Here is a 21,300-nt window from a genome sequence, read left to right on the forward strand (position 1 = left end):
AAACAATTTTAAAATGTGTATGAAATTATTATATATATTATTAAGAAGAATAGTTCAGATTTCTTACTTCTACCACATACAAAAATAAACTCTAAATGAATTGTAGACTTAATGGATCCATGGGAGGCCAAGGATTGGAGACCTAAATGTGGAGGTAAAATTACGGTATTAAGATGATGAAAAAATTTTGTGTGCCTTTGTATGTGTGTGACTTAGGGTAGAAAGAGTTTTAAGCGATACTTAACTAGTACAGATCATAAGGGAAAAACTTGATGGATGTGACCACATTAAGAGTTTCTGTTCAGTAAATGATACCATAGATGAAGTTGACAGATTGGTGATAGACCTGAAGATGTTTGCAAGTTTTAAAATGAAAAGGAATTAATTTCTAGAATGTGCCAGGAACTAGCACAAATCAAGAAGGAAAAGATAGAAAACTTTTTTTAAAGAAAATTAAGTGAATTCATAGGAGGCTAACAAATACATGAAGAGATGCCCAATCTCACTAGTGATTAAGACAAGCAAAACAAAACAAGATACCATTTTCCATTCATTGGATTAGCAACCATTGGGAAATGAGGTGCTACCAAGTATTGGAGAGAATGTGGGAAATGAGGACTCTCAAGACTGCTGGTAGGAGTGTAAAGCTGGACATCCAGGAGAGCTGTCCATTGTCCATGTCCTGGCATTGCTTTGTGAAATTATTCCATAATTTGGGAATCCTCCTTTTGAGTATATGCCCCAGATAAATTCATGAATAATTCTAGGAGAAAACATGAATAAGGATGCCCACGGAGGGATTGTTTATGTATCAGAGAGCTGTCTAATCAACACACCCTACATCAGAGGCATGGGGAACTAGTTAATAATAGTAATATTATTAATTAGCTTGTTTTTTTTAGCAGTTATGATATGCCAAGCGTGTTTCAAAGCTCTTCAGATAAACCAAAAATTCATTTAATCCTCATAACCTGAAGATGTAGTTACTCTTAGTATCTCATTTTATGTGTTAGGAACCTGAGGCACAGAGCAGTTAGGTGATTTGCCCAAGATCACACAGCTAGCAAGTGGAAGAGCCAGGATATGGTAGGTGAATATAGTGGAACACCCTGTGGTAGTCAGAAACCAGGAACTAGATTTAGGACAAGACTGTAAAAGACACAGGTGAGTGAAAAAGTGGGATGCATATCATGATACCACTTTTGTAAAACAGACACATACATTCACCTAAAATATCAGCTACCCGTCAGTGAAGGGTTATTTCAGTGGGTTCCTATAGGTGGGAGCGAGGACAGGGAAGGATGAAAGGAAAAATGAGGGGCCTTGCACACAACAATGATGGCCATCTGTCTTGACATGGAGGGCATGATGAACTCCGTACTTTAGATCCAGACATTAAAAACCCATTTGGGATGGTTGAAGAACCAAAGACAATGTAGCTTAGAAAGAAGGCCGACAGGGAGGTATCCCAGAGAGGCCCCTCCCTACACCACTCCTACTCACTAAGGGCTACCAGGCACAAACAAGAAAAGATAGTAGGGAAATGAAGATTTTGTCAATTACCATTCACTTTGTAGTTTATCCACATGTGCAAAATTAAAAGCAGGCCAACGTTCTCCCTGCTATCTTAAAAGGTTTCTGGGCCACCTTTCCTCACTGCTATTTCCTGGATATACTAATTTTAACATAACCCTGAGCAACATGAAATTAGGGAGTAAAAGCTATTTAAAATCTCTCTCAACACACACACACACACACACACACACACACACACCTGGCACTACTTCCAGATTCCTACAGTTTCATGGGCATTTTTTCCCTCTCACAGTGGGGCATGGCTGATGTATCAGGTCATGAAAGGAGCTTCCCAGAAAATTTTGCAAATGGCACGAGTTGTGTCCAGACACTGATGTGTAGCATCAGGTGTTTAGGTATGATGGGGTGGTGTGTGTGGGGGTAGGCTGGGGGTATATGTTGGGGGAATGGTGAACATGGGTGAATTTCCATCCTTTTTTTTTTTTTTTTTATAACTCACATTCCAGCTGAGATTTCCACAGGGGCTGAAGGTTTATGTGAAGCCAGGATGAAAATTCAGGATTGACCCTTAGGGAAAACACCCGAATTCAGTGCTGGATTGTTGTGGCTGGAGGAATTACTCACTCTTGAGCAGGGCAAAGGTGTCCCAGGTAGAGTGTCTTTTTTCACAAGTGTTTATTCATTTTTTTGAGAGAGAGAGAGAGAGCATGAGCAGGGTAGGGGCAGAAAGAGAGGGAGAGAGGGAGACTCCCAAGCAGGCTCCCAGCTGACAGCACAGAGCCCGACGTGGGGCTTGAACTCATGAACCATGAGATCATGGCCTGAGCTAAAGCCAGACGCTTAACTGACTGAGCCACCCAGGTGCCTTGGTAAAGCATCTACCTACCTCTAAAAAAAGTCATGATTTGATGAGGATGGGTAGGATCCATCACCCATGATGAGGATGGGTAGGATCCAATTATGCACTGAGTTCATCTAAAGGTCCTGGAGAAATATACTTGGCTTTTCCTATCACATATCTCTAGCACATTTGTCTTTGACACTCACTTACTTTTAAAACATCTTAATACGCTTACCATAGGAACACTGGGTAACTTTCAAGTTCATGCCTTTGAAAGGCAAAAGCTCTCCACCTTTTCAATGTCAGCAGCCCCAGGTAAGACAGGGGCTGAGCTACTGTGGCAAGATTCTGGTTTCAGCCATAAGAACCCAGGTAGCTGCTTTCTCTTTTTGAGCTGCTGTTATCAGAGTGCAGGAGATCTCTATTAATAGACTAAAGATTACATGCTGCTGGTGTTGTTTCTAAAAGAAGGCAGTAGTGCAGCCAACGAGGCTTAGCTGCCCCACTTTGCACTGGGAAGTTTCTGCTCGGTGCGTGGCCATAATTGGGTTATGGGGTTGTTGATATGATTGTGCTGCTAGGAAATGCAAAATCCATGAGTCAAGCATCGAGGTGGAGTTCTTTCCAGCTGATCAATTGCAGTATCTCCCCAACAGCGTTGAGGTCTGGGTGATGGGAGAGATGGATTTAGCAGGGAAGGCTGCTCCTTCCCTCCACCAGTGCCCGAGCTGAGACTTCACGTTCCTGCTCTGGGCAGCCGAGTGCCTCACTGGTGGGGGTCCAGTGGATGGGGAAGGTTCAACTGTCTCAGTTTGATTCAATTCAGCAAACATTTACTCAACTCTTACTGTTTGCTCAAAGTACAAAAGAGCAAGGGTCTTCCTTCTTTTAAATTATCATTAAATATTCTTGTTCTAACAATTCAAATGATAAGCTAGAAGGTCACTCTCATCCTCTTTAACCCCACCTTCCAGGAGTATCCAATGTTGAGTTTGTGCTATAGACTTCTATAGGTTTTCTATGCTTATATAGACATGTTCACAGGTGCAGAAATGTCATCAAAAATGGCACAGCACTTTTTCTGCAACTTTTTTCTTGCTTAATCATATATCATAGAAAGTTTCTAGATCAACACACATACAAATCTAGCTCATTTCTTATCAACAGTTGCATACAATTACGGACTATGGGGATTGCATAATTTCTTTAATTGTTGCTCTTCTGATGTGTATTCAGGTTATTTCTAGCTTTTTGCTCAGGTACTCTTTCTGGGAATATGGTGTGCCAAAAACAGGGGTTTTGGGAGTAGACAGACCCAGGTTTGAATCTCAGCATTGCCATTTACTATGTAACCTTATGGACATTTTACAAGCTCCTCTATGCTCAAAGTCTTGCACTGACAAGTGGGGACAGCAAACAGCTTCAATGAGATGATCCATGTGTTGTCAGAAGGGCTCGACACATGTGAGCATCCAATAAATGTAAGTGGTAACTCTGCGTTCAGAAGTCTTCCTTTGTTTTGGCATATTTCTCACCGCTGTAATTAGAGGATAGAGCTCTACATGGTCTGGGATTCTAAGGACGAAGATTGGAGAAATGCAGATCCAGATTATGCCAACTGTACAGTATCTGCAGATAAAGATGCCATCTCCTGTGAGAGGTGGAGCCTGGGGAAGTCCCTGGGAGGCCCTGGAAAGGAGGTGGGTCTCCTGCCTCTGCTCTGTGAGCTGCACACCTTTGAGGGTTATGTTACTGCAGGTGGGCACATTGTGCTCAGAGAAGTGAAGGGGTCTTATGCAAGGTCCTCATGCAAGGACCTTCTACGATTTAGTCATGATGCCAGACACCTGGTGTTTTGCCATGCCACGGCCGCCACTTGTGTAAATGACTGGAGCCACTGGCAATTCTCCTTAAGGGCTATCATTCTTCATCTAGATGGCCTCAACTCTTAGTGATTATAACTCACTAGTACTGTTAAGCTAGTCTTGTACCATCAGCTCGCCTTGTTGAAGAACTTAGAAAATATGGGACCTGAGTGTCAGCCCCCTGCATCCTACAAATCAGGCCTCAAGGTGGAATATTCTCCTAGCACACCCACATTCATAGATTGGCCCCCCAGACTCCAAGATGTTGACATGGTTTTATCTTGAGTCTCTTCATTCCAGGGGCCAGGGACCAGTCAGATAGTCCCAAAGTCTTTTCACTATTTCTCTCTGGAGGCTCCAGGGCCATCAGACAAATGCATCCCTGATGGCTTCCTTTAATATCCCAGCAATCCCTGGGTGTTTATGCAGATTAGGCACCTCCAACAATTTGCACAAGCTTATCTATGTCCTCAGAATTTTCTAGATCAGTGACTCAAATAGTGCTGTGTATACTGGTTTCAGGAGTTGGTTCACAGTGAAATGAGAGAAATAACAGAGTGGTGAGTTTTCATAAAGCTATGCATATTTAAAGGACTGTTCTTTACCCTTTGAGATTGGGGGATTACCTACTTGGCATTAAAATGTCCTTTTCAAAACAGTGGTCCTTTTTTGGACAAATGGAAACATTTAATTTGCAATGATATTTTCTGTTCATGGACTTTGCCCGTATTTCCACCGGGTGTTAATGGTTTTTATATTGCTTTGTAATGTATTCTACATTTTAAAAACATTAACCCCTGAGGAAAATATTCACAAAAACATCATAATTTGTCACATGTCAATTTTATGTATCATGCTCTCCATGTGTAGTTTACATTTTTATGCACTCCTATGCAATTCTTTTTGCAATTTGGATAATAAGAGCAGTGGAAAAACAAATCCATGCTTTATTTCAGATTTGTACAATCTTTTCTTCAGTTCAACGTCATTAAGTCTTAAATGTATTGGTTTCTCCCCTAATTGTTTTTATGTCCTTATTTCAAGGATTTAAAAAAATAGTCCCACACGGGAGTCCCAAACTTTTAGAGTTTTCATTATCTGTAAAATCTGACAGTGGCGAACACTGTTGTGTTTTTTCCCCCTTCCCACCTCTCGTGGGTAGCACCAGCCTCAATGGAATATGCTCATCCATGTAAGTTTGAGAGATGTCACCAACACAGCTGGCATCACGGTCTATCATTCTGTGCTCAATTAAAAAAAATGTACTTTCTCATAACTTCCTTATTTCTCCAACACCTTAGATTTACTCTTCTGCTTACAGCTCAGTGTCTTTCCTGGTTAATTTGTTAGCATAAAAGTCCATTGTTAGCTCATGGTTACCATGTTCATTCTCCGTTATCAGTTACAACTTACATTTTTCAGTAGGCTCTAACTCAGTATGTTGTAACTCCCCTTTACTACGACTCCTGTTACCATCGGATTCGAGAGTGATTCACATGAGAAACAAAGACGGGGGTGACTCTCTGGGACCTGACGTTAATCTGATAGTGATAAAAATGGTGCCTTCCATATCACCCTTTTTGCTAGATAAACTTGTTCTCATCTACCCATTTACTGTCATGCATGAAGTTGTTGCTTTAATTTTGAAGCATTCATTGTTTTCAGTGGGAATTAGTGGTCTCAAACAGGGCCAGGGACCGAGAGGCTGGCTGTGCCAGAAGTATAACTGAAGCATCATGGTAGTGTGGGGAGAGTACCGGGTGTCTGGTCTAGCAGGCCCTTATCCTGTGATCATCACTCATAATTCATGGGGACCAACAAATAACTTCCACATTTTTATCACGGTAGACCACAGAAACATTAACAGAGGGATACAGTCTTTGCTATTTCAAATGCCCCTCATTGCTGAACTGCAATATATAAATGCTACATACTCTTTAGGCAGTAGGAGAATGAATCAATAAATGAGAATTTACTGCTTATATTTTCTAAAAATTTAATATAATGAAAGCAACTTAAATGATACCTATTTTCTAAAACTGTCCTGAATTTATAATACTATCAAGTTGTAAATTGAACAAAAGTACAATTGCTGTTTCGAAAGTTTTCTCAACTAGGGGTGCCTGGGTAGCTCAGTCAGCACAGAGCCTGCTTCGGATCCTCTGTCCCCCTCTCTCTCTGCCCCTCTCCGCTTGCACTCCCTCTCTCAAAAATAAAAACATTAAAAAAAGTTTTCTCAACTAAAAATAAAGTAAATGATTCAACAATATTTTGAGAAACAAAGTGTCCTATGGCCCCCTCCGTGTTTTGCAATTTTGACTAGTGAACTCCCTGTTTGTCTCTACTGGAAATATGGGATTTGAGCATGAATGGAGGGGAGAAGCTGGAGGAAGAAACTGTGGTGGCCAAGAGGGGTTCTGCAGAGGAGAGGAGAGTCTCAGAGGAAGCCCCACCCCATGCTCAGGGAACAGCGAGCAATGTTCTCTGTCGGATGCTCCACGTGGACTATGAAATCCACTTCTAGAAGCTTCACTGTAGCCACTGTTTCAGTGACTCTTTTTCTCAGGTCTGCAGCCTCCTGTTTGGAGGCGATGAGGTTTCTGTCAGCCCCCCAAACTTTCAACCCATGAGCAAGAGCTTGTCAGCTCAAAGGGCGGAATCTGGCTTTGAGAAGAGAAATGCTTCTTTGCAGCTTTTCTCCCAGGTCTTTGAATCACTTTCTGCAGGTCTCCTGCTTTTCATCTGCATGGCTTATCTTGTCACTTGCTCTGAATACTCTTCCCCTCTCTCCAAAGTCATGGTCTGCCTTCACAGATGACATTCTAAGAAGCTCCATTTCTTCTTGACAAAGTTAAGTCACTCCATTTACTGTCTCCCAAACATTCTGCACTTGTAATCAAGGCATGAAGTTCCCTGTCCTCTTCTTCAGCAAAGTTGGTACAGAATGGATTTTTCTCCCTGCCCTTGGTGTTCGGTGTGTACTTGACTCTGCCACATCAGTCAGTCTCCTCCTGGCTCCAAGAGGAGGGGAGTACCAGTCATCTATGCTCTTCACTTCCTGATCCCAAGTCCTCACCTGCGTCTCCTCTCCAAGGGAAGCTGCCGGTGCTTTTATCATTAGAGAATGTTCCTGCAGGGACTCACTCTGTCTGCCTTTCCACGCAGGTCCTATAGATCAATAAGGAGAGCCTGAGTATTCTTCAGTTGCCTGTAACAATTTTAAGCATGTTTTAGCTTCTTATTCTGGTGGATTTAGCTTCTTTCAGAACTTAGAACTTTTTTGAAGAGTCAGACATTTGCCCTTCTTGATCTGAACATCGAGGCTCCTCTTTTGCTAGCTGGTGTGCTATGAAGTGTGTGACAGGCCAAATCACAGGATTGGGCGTGTCCAGGGCTCTGGTGTTTTCTCATCACAGGGTGAAGCTCGAGACCTTTGCGTTTTACTAGAGTAACTGCCCAACTGCTAATGATGTGTTCCTTGTCTCTCTGTACAGAAGATCTTTCTGCCTATAACCAAGAAACACAGGAATTACCATGGCACACTCCACCACTGTCACTGATACCCAGAGAGCAAGACATCCTTGTCAGGTACTTCTTCCACGAAGCTTTGCGTGTGGTGTCTCCTGAGTTCATCTACAGCACGAAGTTCTGCCATGGGGCTCCAGGTACCACGGAGGGAGTGCCTTGTGGCCACCACGGCCAGCTGCACTGCCACATCTGTCCAGGCGACACCTGCACCAGGCAAGTAGGATTGAACATGCCAGGACAGAGTGGGGAAGGGAATGGAGAGGACAGAAACAATGAAAGACTCACATATCCTCAACCTTGCCAGGGGCTTCTCTTTCTTCTACTTGAACTTCTTTAGTGGCCCTTGAGGAACCAACCACTCCATCTGCTGTATTTGCTGCCCCCTCCACCTGGAAAGACTTTGCTCTCACTGCCCATGTGGCAAGTGCATGCCCATCCATACCACTGGGCCTCATCACTCATGTGTTCCCGGAGGAAGGGCCTGGCACAGAGTAGGTGTTTGGTGCCCCACATGTTTGTGAGATAAATACATGAAGGAGGGAAAAAGTCATCTTTGACCATCCCTCAAGACTCACACACAAAGGTCTGCTGGTTCAGGATATGGTTCCACTCGAGGGGTTTAAAATTCCTATGGGTGTAAAATATCTGCATAATGTCATTAAAAATATTTAACACATGTTCAACATTGGGTGAACATGAACGATTCCTCAAAATTCACCCTTTGAACTACAAAGAAGACCTCATGATTGTTTGAAAAACTTATCTGATAGAGATTATTTTCTGTATCTACATTTCAGAAAATTTGGAAACAAGTCACAAAAATCAAAGTGGAAATAACTGTGGATATTTTAAAACTCCCCTGAACAAATTTTGAGTGAGAAAATCACCGTAAAACCCAAACTGCACAATTATTTAGAAAATACTAACAATGAAGACACTTTATATCAAAATCTGTGGAATAGAGCCAGTATTATGTAAAGAGGAAAATTCGCAGCATTTAATGCTTAAACCAAAAGTGTGGACGTGAATTGGACAATTAAGCATCTAGCTAAAAAAGTTAGAAATGGAAGAAAGAAACACAAGGAGAGCAGAGTAATGGAAATAATATTGAAACAAATGTTTTGGAACTTGGAAAAATCTGAAAACTTGATAAAATCATCAAAAAGCTAATTAGAGGACAGCTATTATTATTATTTTTTAAACAGAGAAAGCAGAAATACAAAAGTGAAAATGAAAAAAAAAAGTCCCCAAAGACATAGGGGAATGTGACTTCTTAGAGCCTATCTTCTAGAACACTACAGGGAGGTGGAGAGACAGGGAGGTGATGGTAGCTCCAGCCTAGGCTCCTGAGCAATCTTTAGCTCCAGACCTGTTGACCCCTCCAAATGAGCAGCCCAGTCCCTTCAGCTGTGCCTAGTTGGTTTCCTCAGGAGGGGAAATAGGAAACTCCCATCCAGACCACAAGGTGGCTGGCATTCTGGAGCCAGGCCTGGGGCAGAGTCTAAGCAAACCAGGCTGTGGTCACTCCTGAGAGGCATTCTCTACTAGAGGACTGGAGGCTGTGCTTTGGCCTCATTTGTAATTTTCTGTGCCTGTATCTAAACAGTATAATGACAGCTTTTGGATTTAAAGGCCTCTATAGGTTGAATTATTATGCAGATTGAAGGGAAGTGCAGACCTTCCTTCTGGGACCCCACAGGTGTGTGTGTGTGTGTGTGTGTGTGTGTGTGTGTGTGTGAGACGAATGAATGGATGAATGAATGGACCAAGGACAAAGCTTTGTTTGATGACCTTGAAGAGGACAAATAACCCTGTGGACTCTGCAGGTGATCCTCTTGGTAGAGCTTAAAAGCCTGGGGAAAAAGCCACAGCTTCAGGAAGCATTCTGGGTCCAGGATAGCATTCTGTTTTATAACCTATTAAGTCTCAAATTCAGCATGTCTGAAACCAGACTTCTTAACGACTCCCAGACCTGCTTCACCACACCACCTCCTCCATCCCACTAAACAGCCCCACCATGTGCCTAGAGTTGCTCAAGCTAGAATCCTAGGGATTATCCTTGATTCCCTTTCTCCCCTCCTGACACATATTCAGTCTACATGAAGTCTGGTCAAAACTATTTCCAAAGCGCTTCCTAGATTGACACGGTGCTCTCTCTCCCTCCACTACTTGCACCCAGGTCAAAGCCACCATAATTTCTTGCCCACGAGAAAATGCTGCAGTAGTCTCTTACATGGGATTCATGTTTCTGCTTGTTCTCCCTTTGGGTGTTTTCCATGGACCATCTGGTGTTATCTTTCTAAGTATAGACTGACCCCATTACCCTCCTGGTTAAAGCTTTCCAAGAGCTGTCCATCAGATCTGTGATAAAACTCAGATCCCTTTTCCTGGCCTACAGGCTCCAAAGAACCCGGCCCCTGCCCTCGTCTTCAATTCTGGCCTTTGCCATTCTCCTTCCTCACAGTATGCTTCAGCCACAATAGCCTTTTTCTCTGATCTCCAAGTTTATTCCTACCTCACAGACCTGAATTAGCATCTTTTCCTGTGATGCACGCTCCCCAAATCTTCCTATAACTGAATCTTTTCTAAAGGTGTAATTTCAGCTTAAACATATTTTTGAACTCAGTTCAAAGTACACCCCCCCTCACTCTATCACATCTCCCTGTTATAGTTTCAATATATAGTGTAAAGGGTGGTCTAAAAGTCTTCATGCACTCCCATACATCTATCGACATAGCCAGTAATGAGCGGTTCATTGTCCTATTCCTTCTTAGCCTAGAACCCAGACAAGGATTTGGGTTAATTTCCTTTCTTATCAGAGGTGTTATGGTGCTCTTTTTGCAGCCATTCTGGATCAAGGAAAGTACTGTTCCCAGATGTTGGCAAACACCCCTACCCCACCTGCAGTACCTTCCTGGACTTCATGTCTCTATACCCGGCCATTGTCCTCCCAGACTTCTTCTCCATTCTGGCTCTGTCATGTTGCTATTTGTACTGTTTTGGCCTGTGGACCTCTAAGGGGATGGGGACAAGGGGAAGAATACCTAGTTCAGATAAATATCTTGGGATCATGGTCTCCGGCAGCCCCAGAGCTAGCCTTACTAGGGCAAAATCCTAGGGAGGCAAGCAGCTTTTCTCCAACATCAGCCACTTTTAAGTCGTTTTGCAAAATCTGATTTTCCAGTCATGCTCTCAGTTCTCTCTAGACATGTCTTGTGATCAGTAAATGTTGAGTGAAAGTCTTGGTCAGAGGGGAAATTTAGAAGTCAACTTTCTATGAGTGGGAAGGGAAAGGCATGACAGTTACTACAGCTAGCACAATTCTGATTGAAGCATGGAAACTGTGCAGCCTGCGGGAACTCATGGAACGAGAGAGCAAGACAAGGAGAAAACTCAGGCAGTTGAGTGGCGGGTTTGCCTTCTTCCAATGGCAACAGTGAAGAGGACCAATGTGGTGGGCAGAAGGAATGTTGAAGCTGCCTTGTGCAGGTTCCCTGCTGGTGGTCCCAGCAACGGACTCTGCCCCATAGTGTGGCTTTGGAAGGGAAGACCATGGGTGAAGGAAACACATGGTCTTTAAAAGCATGGCCAGCGGTGGTTCCCGCTAGTTCCCTTTGGGGGAAAGACCAGGGAGATAGTGGAGGGAAGGCTTTGTACCATTGAAAGGAGTGGTTGTTTCGAAGAGGCATTTTTAGTGAAGCAGAACCCTAACAGGGCTATTTGGTGCTTCAGGGTGGAGAAAGCCCCCATGTGGGTGCTGAGCTCCCACTCCTGCTTTGAATCAGATTGGGAGTATAAATCATGAAGCCAGACATGCGTCCACATTGTCCTCTGTCTTCTCATTGTTATTACTGCTGACACAAAACAAGCATTGAAAGAGGGAAATGCTCACCCCACCTGGTGCTGCGGGGGCAGCCCAGCAGCCTCCTTCCCAGTCAGGGTGGGGCCGGGACAGAGTATAGAGTGCTACTGAGTTGGTGCCATTACCCTGTGCTTTAGTTTTAGTCACCAAACTCAGGTAAAATCACTTTATTGCTTTCAGTTGCTAATAAAAAGCTATACCAACTACTGTTCATTAAATGACTTCATGTTTGTGAAGAGCTTAGTCCAGTACCTGGCACTCAGCTATTATTTAAAAAATAATTGTTAGGGGCGCCTGGGTGGCTCGGTCGGTTGGGCGGCCGACTTCGGCTCAGGTCATGATCTCGAGGTCAGTGAGTTCAAGCCCCGCGTTGGGCTCTGTGCTGACAGCTCAGAGCCTGGAGCCTGTTTCAGATTCTGTGTCTCCCTCTCTCTCTGACCCTCCCCCATTCATGCTCTGTCTCTCTCTGTCTCAAAAATAAATAAACGTTAAACAAAAAATTAAAAAAAATTAAAAAAATAATTGTTACTATTGCAGCTACGGTGTTTCAATGACTGAATGCTGGTGGTCTGTATCAACAAACTCTTCTCGGGGTTCCTGGGGCTGGGGGTTGGGGGGATCAGGGCTGTGCTGATTGGTTCTGTTTGCTTGCCAGATGGGTTTAACAGACACAGAGGAGAGGGGGTGGAAGGTGGAGGTAACAGCTGGTGCATACAGATCTTTGTTCTGACCTAACATCCGACACTGGTGCCTCCTGCAAATGAAGTGCTCTCCAGCTTAGTATCTGTTTTTAGCAATGATTTCAATACCCATGCATGTGCTATAGGATGCATGCAAGCTGCACTTCTTGTCATTGAAGCAGGAACCTACTGTTTTGCAGTGGTGGAGCGCATACCAGGGTGGTGATTACTGGGGTTGGTGCCCAGCTGGGAGAGCCATCTATCTCTTGGCCCCACCAATGGGGTCCGATATAATTCCACTTGGATTTTAACTCGATTGATAAGGCTTCACTCCAGGCCTGCATCTTGGACCTGGATGGCGGGGAGGCCAAGGCCCTCCTGGGGACACATATGACACCCTTCTCACAATGCTCACGTCCTCGGGCACACTCACTGCCCTCCTGAGCGTTGGTCTGTAGACGTTCATAGAGTCCAAGAGTGATTCTCAATCACTGGCTTACTGGCAAGAGGGGTGCAAGCCAAAGTCCCTATGGATGAGCTTCTTTTAGTTAGGTTGCCTGCCCCTGAACCAGGTAGCCTGTAAGGATCCACTCACTCACTCACTGCTGGTATCCTCACCCCTTTGCTGTTTGCCCCAGTCTGCTCTAAGAGTCCCATCTCAACATGCCCCTGGGGCTCCTACTTCTCTCGATAGCTTCCTTCTCCTGTTTATACAACCACCTCCACCTGCAGATGGATGCAAGCCAGCCCTCCTTCCTACTGCCTTAATCCCCCATCCTGACCACTGTGCATAGTCTCACTCCTGAGGCACTGCCTCAGCTGCATGCTGTTCTGGGAAAACGCCCATCCTGATTTAACCCTCACTGGCTACCCCGACACCAGCCTGCACAGGCCTCCTGAAGGGGTTCCTGGGAGCCGAGGCCCCGGGCTGGGGACTTGAGTAGCCCTCCTTAATGCAAGGAATGTCAATCAATCAGACTCCTATTGAAAGCAAGAGTCCCAGATGCGTGTCATGCAGTCTTCTTCTGTAGCCTACCAATGGAAAGGGCAGGCTCTCCCCTGGGGTCCTGGGCAAATGCCAGGGTGTCCTCCGGATTAGTTCAACCTTTGACCAAGTCTCTTGGTAAGAATAGATGGACAGTGATTACTGTTACAAATGTTCCTTTTCTTTTCCCTCTCCTCTTTTATTTTGTGTAACGAGGGAGGAGCTCCTCCCACCCCAGTGGGCTTTTAGTACAGCATATTGGCTCCAGTTTTCCAGAATGGTGTTGACATACTGCTTCTGAAATAAACATTCAACCACTTTGACCAGCTTCCTTGGTAGGAAAAACAGTATCACGTGTGTTTATGTAAACTAACCACAGGAAACCTTTCTGGAAAATGTAGAGCCAATTCCAGGGGGTTCATGCTAATGAGCTAGAAAGGCTTCTTGTCCATTCCCAGCATAATGTGTTGACCCACAATAAGCCTCCTGGGAAGCCCTTGTGAGCCAGAGTTAGAAATGGTGTAAAGACAGAAAAAAAGCATGCACGGGAGGGAAGTGTGTGCAGAGCATTTGATGTTGCAGCAAGATAAAAGAGCAAGGTCTCATTTTTGTTTTCCAAAACAGGTACTTTGTAGCAGTATACCTAAATTATGAACCAGCCTATCCTCTTCCAGAACTAGAGATACTTGGTGTTATCAGAGTTGTTATTTTTTGACTTTAAAATACCTTAATTTTATTGGGGGCATAGATTTATTTTGTTAGGGGGCATATCTAGTATGTATTTTTTCCATTTTCTCTACAACCTTTTCATATCTTCTCCAAATCTGCCATGCTCTTTTATATCTCTGTGCCTTTGCTAATGCTGTTCCTACTGCCTGGAACACCACCTTCTCCTCAGTGCCCCTCCTGCTCTCAGTAATCAAATTCCTACTAATTCTTCAAGATTCAACTCAGACATGACTTTCCCTGGGGAGACTTCCCTGTCTCCCTAACCTTGCCCTACTCCTAACCCTAAGGCTCCTCCCCACTGATCTCACATACTCCCTGCGTATATTTCCCTCTTCTTACCCGTATTTTAGTTAAAATTTATGTTAATGTGTCTCTCTTCCCTTCTAGACAGTAAGCTTTTTGGGAACAATGGATGCATTTCAGTTATGGTTGCATGACTACCAGTGATCACAAGGCCTGACACATACTGGATACTTAAATTGCTATTGTTTACCCCTGCACTGACCTCTTTACTTTGCCTCAGTCTAGATACCTCCCTTTTTTGAGAAGAAACTACGTGTCTGTGGGCACACCTGCCATAAAATGTTCTTATTTTTTAGAGTGGTTAATGCATAGGGGTGCTCAACACATTTAGTCTGTATCAAAAGTTCTTAAAAATTTTTGGTCTCAGAAACCCTTTATTAACTTAAAAATTGTTGAAGACACCAGAGCTTTTGTTATAAATTAAAATTGTAAAATTAAGAGACCCTAATAACTCATTTAAAAATAACAAGATGGTGCGCCTTGGTGGCTCAGTCGGTTGAGCGTCCGACTTTGGCTCAGGTCATGATCTCGCGGTCTGTGAGTTCGAGCCCCGTGTTGGGATCTGTGCTGACAGCTCACAGTCTCGAACCTGCTTCGAATTCTGTGTCTCCCCTCTCTCTCTGCCCCTCCCCTGCTCATGCTCTGTCCCTCTCTGTCTCAAAAATAAATAAAAACATTAAAAAAAATTTTAAAGATTAAAAATGACAAGAATAAGCCCATTGTATGCTAACAAATGTTTTTCAAGTAAAAAACTTAAAACAGTGGCATTATTTCATATCAGTTTCTCAACCTTGGCACTATTGAACTCTTGGACGAGATCATTCTTCATGGTAGGAGGCTGTCCTGTGCATTGTCAATGTTTAGCAGTATCGCTAGCCTCTATCCACTTGAATGTTAGCTTTTACCCCCCTCCTCCTACTTATGACAACCAAAAAAAATGTCCTAATTTCCCTTCGGGGTTGGGGGAGGACAACATCCCCCTGGTTGAGAACCACTGTTTTATATTTCTGCAAATCTTTGTAATGTCTTAATTTATAGAAGACAGCTGGATCCTTATATCTGTTTCTGCATCCAGTCCATTGCAATATGCTGTTTTGGTTGAAGTTTATGGTGAAATTTCAGCCTTACCTAGATATGTAGCTGGAAAAGGGGTAAACATTTTAATAGCTTTTAAATTAAGTATGCATAGTCTTCTTTGATTCTACACCAAAACTCAGCAAGTGGTGATTTCCTAAAGGTTACTTGTAATGTGGAAATCTCAATCCATATTAATGAAATTTTCCTACTCTGTTACGTTAAAATATATTAGTTTACCTTAAACTTTAATAACTTTCTATTTTTTAGTGTTTATTTTTGAGAGAGAGAGAGAGAGAAGACAGAGGGTGAACATGGGAAGGGCAGAGAAAGAGGAGGACACAGAACCCAAACCAGGCTCCAGGCTCTGAGCTGTCAGCACTGAGCCCAATGCGGGTCTTGAATCCATGAACCGTGAGATCATGACCTGAGCTGAAGTCAGATGCTTAACCGACTGAGCCACCCAGGCGCCCCAGTTTACCTTAAACTTTAAATGGATCTCTTATCCATGTGAGATTTTGTAACATCATACATTAGTTATTCGGAAAATGTTTATGCAGGTCTTTTAAATGTTGACATGTCTCATTGCACAATATAAAAGAAATTACATTTGTTAATATTAATTTTATTAGCAAAGTTTTAAGTACTGGGATACCATCAAGGTCACCATAACAGATACAAGTTTTCCAAAAGTCTGATTTCCTTTTGAAAGCTCAAATTTTGTCACTGGCAAGAAATACTATTAACTGTCTTCCTTGAAGTGACTGCTTCCTTATTTTTGGAAAAAAAAAATGGCCACCAAATACCAAAGCCTACAGATTCAGACTATAAATTGTCCTTTCCAAAACTAATGTTTCATGTAAGAAATGACTAGTTCAGCCTGCAACTCAGTCACGCATGTGCTTTTTCTCAAGACAAGCATCTTACTCTGATACACAACCATATTGCTTTAGGTATACTTCCCTCATCGTCACAAGGAGTATTTTAAAAAGTGTATTCAGGAGTTGAGTTTTCGTTAACTTGTTTACTGCTTCATCCAGGACCTTCCCAAGTGAAACTGTTTTGGTTTTTGTTTCCTTCTGCAGGCCCCCAGCTGGGAAGGGGGCTACTCCAGTGTTGTTTTACTTTGATCAGGAAATGAAACTACTCCAAGAGCCAGTCTTGAGAGAAGAGCTCTAGTTATATGATTAACTCATGAGTTGCCAAGGAAATAGCCATGGGTTCAAAGTTTCAGGCTAGAAGGGCTCTAGGAGGTGGTCTAATGTAGCCCCCTTATTCTCCAGACCAGCATGCTTAGGCCCAGAGAGGGGAAGTAACTCACCCAAAGTCCCACAGCTAGTTGTGACAGAGTCAAACCTAGAATCCCAGGTCTTCTGATTTCAGTCTGGTGCTCCTTCAACCACACCCCACTGTCGATAAGCACCCGGAGTGGTGTCTAACACAAACCCACCTGCAAAAAGATCCGTCTTCTAGTTGGGGTGAGCAATGTTCTATTACTGTTGCCCTATTTACCATTGGTTTATGAGTTTGTTTTTTTGCCCAGCCAAAATCCAGGAGGCTGCCTGTTTTCTCCAGTTGCTTGGCCTACAATTATTGTAATTGGCCACCAGGTGTATGCAGGTGCTTAGTTATGCCTTTGTACTCTAGCAGTCAGAACCCTATGGAGTTGGTTAACCAAGAGGCCATGTGGATTTTTCCACCCAATTAGGTCGCCTCACAATATGATCACCTAAGGACTCCACGTTTCCACCCGCACCATGGCTCACTTAAGGGAAGGCTCTGGAACATTTTCCATGGGAACTGCCTTAACTGGGTTGCCCTGATGTTGCTAATTTCCTTGATCCCAGTCATCACTTTGATCTATTGTGCCTCATGGCATTTCACGAGAAAACTGTGGCCGTTTTTCTCTGTCTGGCAGCTGAGGAGCAGAGAAGGTAAGATGTGTCTTCTCCGCATAAATAAGCTGCAGAACACCAAGTCAAAATTATTAATGACAGTGAGGATGAAAACCTCTTCCCAGCGACCTGCAATTTTCTTTAAGAAAGTGCCAGGTCCGCTTGGCTTCCAGACAGCTGAGCTGAGGAAATGGTGACCCTTTCCTCTTGGTTTCATTCAAACACCATGAAGGGAAGAGAACCTATTGGCAAATTTTAAGAGTCTGAAGTAGAACTTGAAAATTATTTCTAGCCATTCTGTCCTTCATTTTCCCCAATAGATAGATGCAAGAGTTAATGTCCCAAGTGGTCTCTCAGAAGCTTTCCTGGGCTGGGGTTCCCCTGGGCAAGGTGGCCTTGGGTCACATTCAGCACTCTGGTCCTTCTACTGGTAATTAAGGGCCCATATGTGAGGACTGTAATGTGAAGGGTGACGGTGTGGCCTGGAAGCTTCTTGTTTCACAAACAATTCCCTCCCATGGTTTCCCAGATCCCTCAGGCTTAGGAACGGGGCTGGCTATCTTCCAGGTCTCTTCCCAGGACCTTAGCTTCCCTAGACTGGGCTTTCTGAGCCAGGCCTCTTAGGATGGTGAAGCCATGGATTGCAAAACTGGCTGGTCTTGGGGACCACAAAGGGCAGAGGAGAGTCAGAACCATAGCCTAGGTCACTTCAGGCAGATGCTGGCTCCCCTGAAGGATGCTGTAGAAATACCTAAAGACCTGAAGAGCAAGCATCTTTGGTGGGAGAGGGAGGCCAGAAACGTCAATCACAGGATTGTTCAACAAGCCCCATATATTCATAGATGGAATATCAGTTTAGCAGTCATTTCAAAGGAAAAACAAAACAACAAGGAACCAATAAAAAATCCATACCTGCCTGTTCAGAGCATATGACCTGATAGGGGAGAGAAGTAAAAATATACTCCTGGATGGTATCATATATTAGTACAAAGATCATCTCCAGGACTCCGAAGGCCTCATCCCTCAGTGGTTGTTTATGAAGCTCCCACTGAGTGGAGGGCCTGGTGCCAGGTCCTAAAGGTGGTGGTTTATACAAGCTGGTGGGGTATCAGATGGAGGAGTTAAGGGAGTGTGCTGGAAATATATAGACTTCTAGCAAGTCCTTGCAAAGCCCGAGACGTTAGGAGGCTACTGCTGCTGGTGTTGTCAAGAGGGGTAGGACATAGAAAGACCTTGCTTTCCATGGGGAGATTCCAGAGGCTACATTCCACATGCCAAAGTGACGTCAAAGTAGGGTTGGGGATGATGTGTTTGGGTGAAAACCTGGGGAGCACTGAGTAAACAGACATTTTTTAGAAGATGAACTCCACCCTCCCACAATCAGGGAGGACTGGGCTGAAACTGGCTCACTCAGAGGCTGTGCCTTGTTCTCACTGGTCTAGGAGTCAAGCTGGGTGTTGGGGCTTGGCCACACTGGCTTGTTTCCCTGTATGTCCCAACCACACATCTTATCTCAGGCCCCCTGTGATTTGAGTCCTAATGTGGCCCAATGGTTGGTACCCTTGTACTCTCCTGGCCATGTATTCCATTTTTTCAGGACCAATGCCTAAGTCTGGGCTTTCAGCACCTGCCCCATGCCTGCAATGGAGTCTAAGTCTAGCCTCTAGTGGAGCATTGTCTGAGTGCTCAACATATGTTGTCTCGTGTTTGTCACAGGAAATTTAGAACAGGCTCTTTCAGGTATCAAGTAGCAGTGATATACTCAGGCCACCTCAGGTAATGGGGGCTTATTGTAAGGATACCTAAGGAAATAAGCCAACTTGGGCAACAGTCTAGCTCTTAGCCTCATAGAGAACTTGACCATCCTGGGGACCCAGTGCAAACACCAACTCTAACCATGAGTTTGCTTTCTCTATTCTTCTAGCCCTTTGTCAGCTCTTTCATCTCCATGGCCAAATGCCTGCTGCCCCCAGGGTGCCTTTCGGCTTCTGTTTTGATCTCCTGTTGGTCTCTCTAAGCTTCTTTGAACTCCAGGCCCCCAGCAAGGCTGCGTCATGGGCGGCTGTTAATCTCAAGGTGGCTGCTGTCAGCTCAGGCACTAATCCTATGTCCAAACATTTGTGGTCAGGGTGGTGGTGTCACAGGGTACAAAGCATGGTGACCCATGTGGAATAACAGGCTGCTTTTTTTCACATCTGGGTGTGTACCTGAGAGGGAACAGAGGTTTTAAGAAAAGCCTGCCCAGGGGCACATGAGCATGCTGAGCTAAGAACGAGGGCCAAAGCCACATGGTGGGTGGTCAAGGGCCAAGTGAGTGGTCAGTTGCTGTCAGAAGCTCTGACAATGCTAACCAAGTCCTGGGACATAGCCATACCCACACCTCTCTGCTTGTGTGTTGGAAAGATTTGTGGATATCTCTACCATGTTATCAGAGGTCCTTATAGGTGCCACCAAAGGCTCATAACAGATTCCTAAAAATTGGGGCTGGAAAGGATTGTCAGGGTCTCCGGGTCCGGCAACCTACCCCCTCCCTCACTGTCTCTGGTTTAGGATGCTTGGGCATCCTGGATTCACATGTTTGCATCAAGTCTCCTCCCCCAACTCTGGTTCCTGATTCAACTAAGGGCTCACTTACCAAGGCTTCTCCCTCTTGATTTTCAAGGCCTTAAATGGGGAAAGGCAGGAGGTGGCGGGAATCAGATAGAGGCGGGGCTGTAACTGCATGGCTCCCTTCAAAGTCGGGATTACTCATTTCAGAGAGGAATATTTAAAGTTTGATGGGAAATGAATCACTGATCTTAATGAAAGACCACATTCTGTGAAAGTGCTGTAGAGGAGGGGTGAGGGGGCCTGAAAGGAAGGGAAGCCCACCACAAAGGAAGTCATTCAGGCTGAGCTTTGAGGGAGGGAAGGAGAAGGGGCCAGGGAGGGAGGGGTTGGGGAAAGCCACCCGTTTGGACATTTCTCAAGTGGGAGATTAAGTTCCAGCAAATGGATGGCTCCCAGTCCCTCACGAAAACATTATGATTAACTAACTCACACTTTGTGGCTGGTGGGTTGGAAGTGGAAGATGGAGGTGGGTGAAGGTGCCACCAAGCCTGTGGGGAGGGGGCCTAAACAGGAGAGGACGAGGACCCTCAGACAGGATGGAAGGAGGGTGAGCTGGTGGAGAGGTGGGGCACTGACTTCCTTCTGCTTCTGCCCTCCCCCTCCTCCCCAAACTGGATTAACTCTTCTCCTCTGTCCTTGCCACGTTGAACAAAGAAACTGCTACTCACTTAGCCATGATGAGGCTATCACACATGCAAGGTGAGGGCTGTTCAGTGAAAGCTTTAGGTCCAGCACTTTGCCATGCCCTTCCTTTCTCCTTAGTCATGGCTGAACCAGCACTCCAATTTACAGAGAGCTGCTAGTGACATAACCCACTCTCTGGGCTCCAGGCTTACTGAGGCCATCCTGGCCCATTGCCTTAACCTCCCATCCCTCCCCTGGTATGGAGGGTTGAGGGGAGAGATGGTGGAGTTGAGTCTGCTAAACTGAATAGGGATAGGTCCTTCCACCTCCCTTAGTTGCACCTTGACAAACAGCCAGACAGGTGAGGGGAGGAAGGGACAGACTGAATTTCCATTTTTGTAGTTAAGAGAACCTGAATCTCCAAGGTACCAAGTGACATGGCTGTTTCCCTCTTATGACGATGTCAGGGACACAAGAGATGAGACTGAGCTATAAAATGTAGTGAAAGAGAGCACAGACCTTTGGCCACACAGCCCTAGTTTTAAATCCAGTTCTGTCTCTTCCTAGCTATGTGACATAGGGGAAGTTCCTTAACTTCTCTGAGCCTGTTTCCTCATCTGTAAAATGAGGATAATAAGTCCTACCTCACAGAGGATGTGTGAAGTTGTAGCAAGAAAATGTATAGTAACTGTTTAGCCCAACTCCCCACCGTCAAGTAGGTGCTCAATGAATGTTTCTTTCCTTCCTCCTTTGAACCACATTTCCCAG

The sequence above is a fragment of the Panthera tigris genome, chromosome B4, assembly GCF_018350195.1.
Source record: "Panthera tigris isolate Pti1 chromosome B4, P.tigris_Pti1_mat1.1, whole genome shotgun sequence".
In the NCBI taxonomy this organism is placed as follows: Eukaryota; Metazoa; Chordata; class Mammalia; order Carnivora; family Felidae; genus Panthera; species Panthera tigris.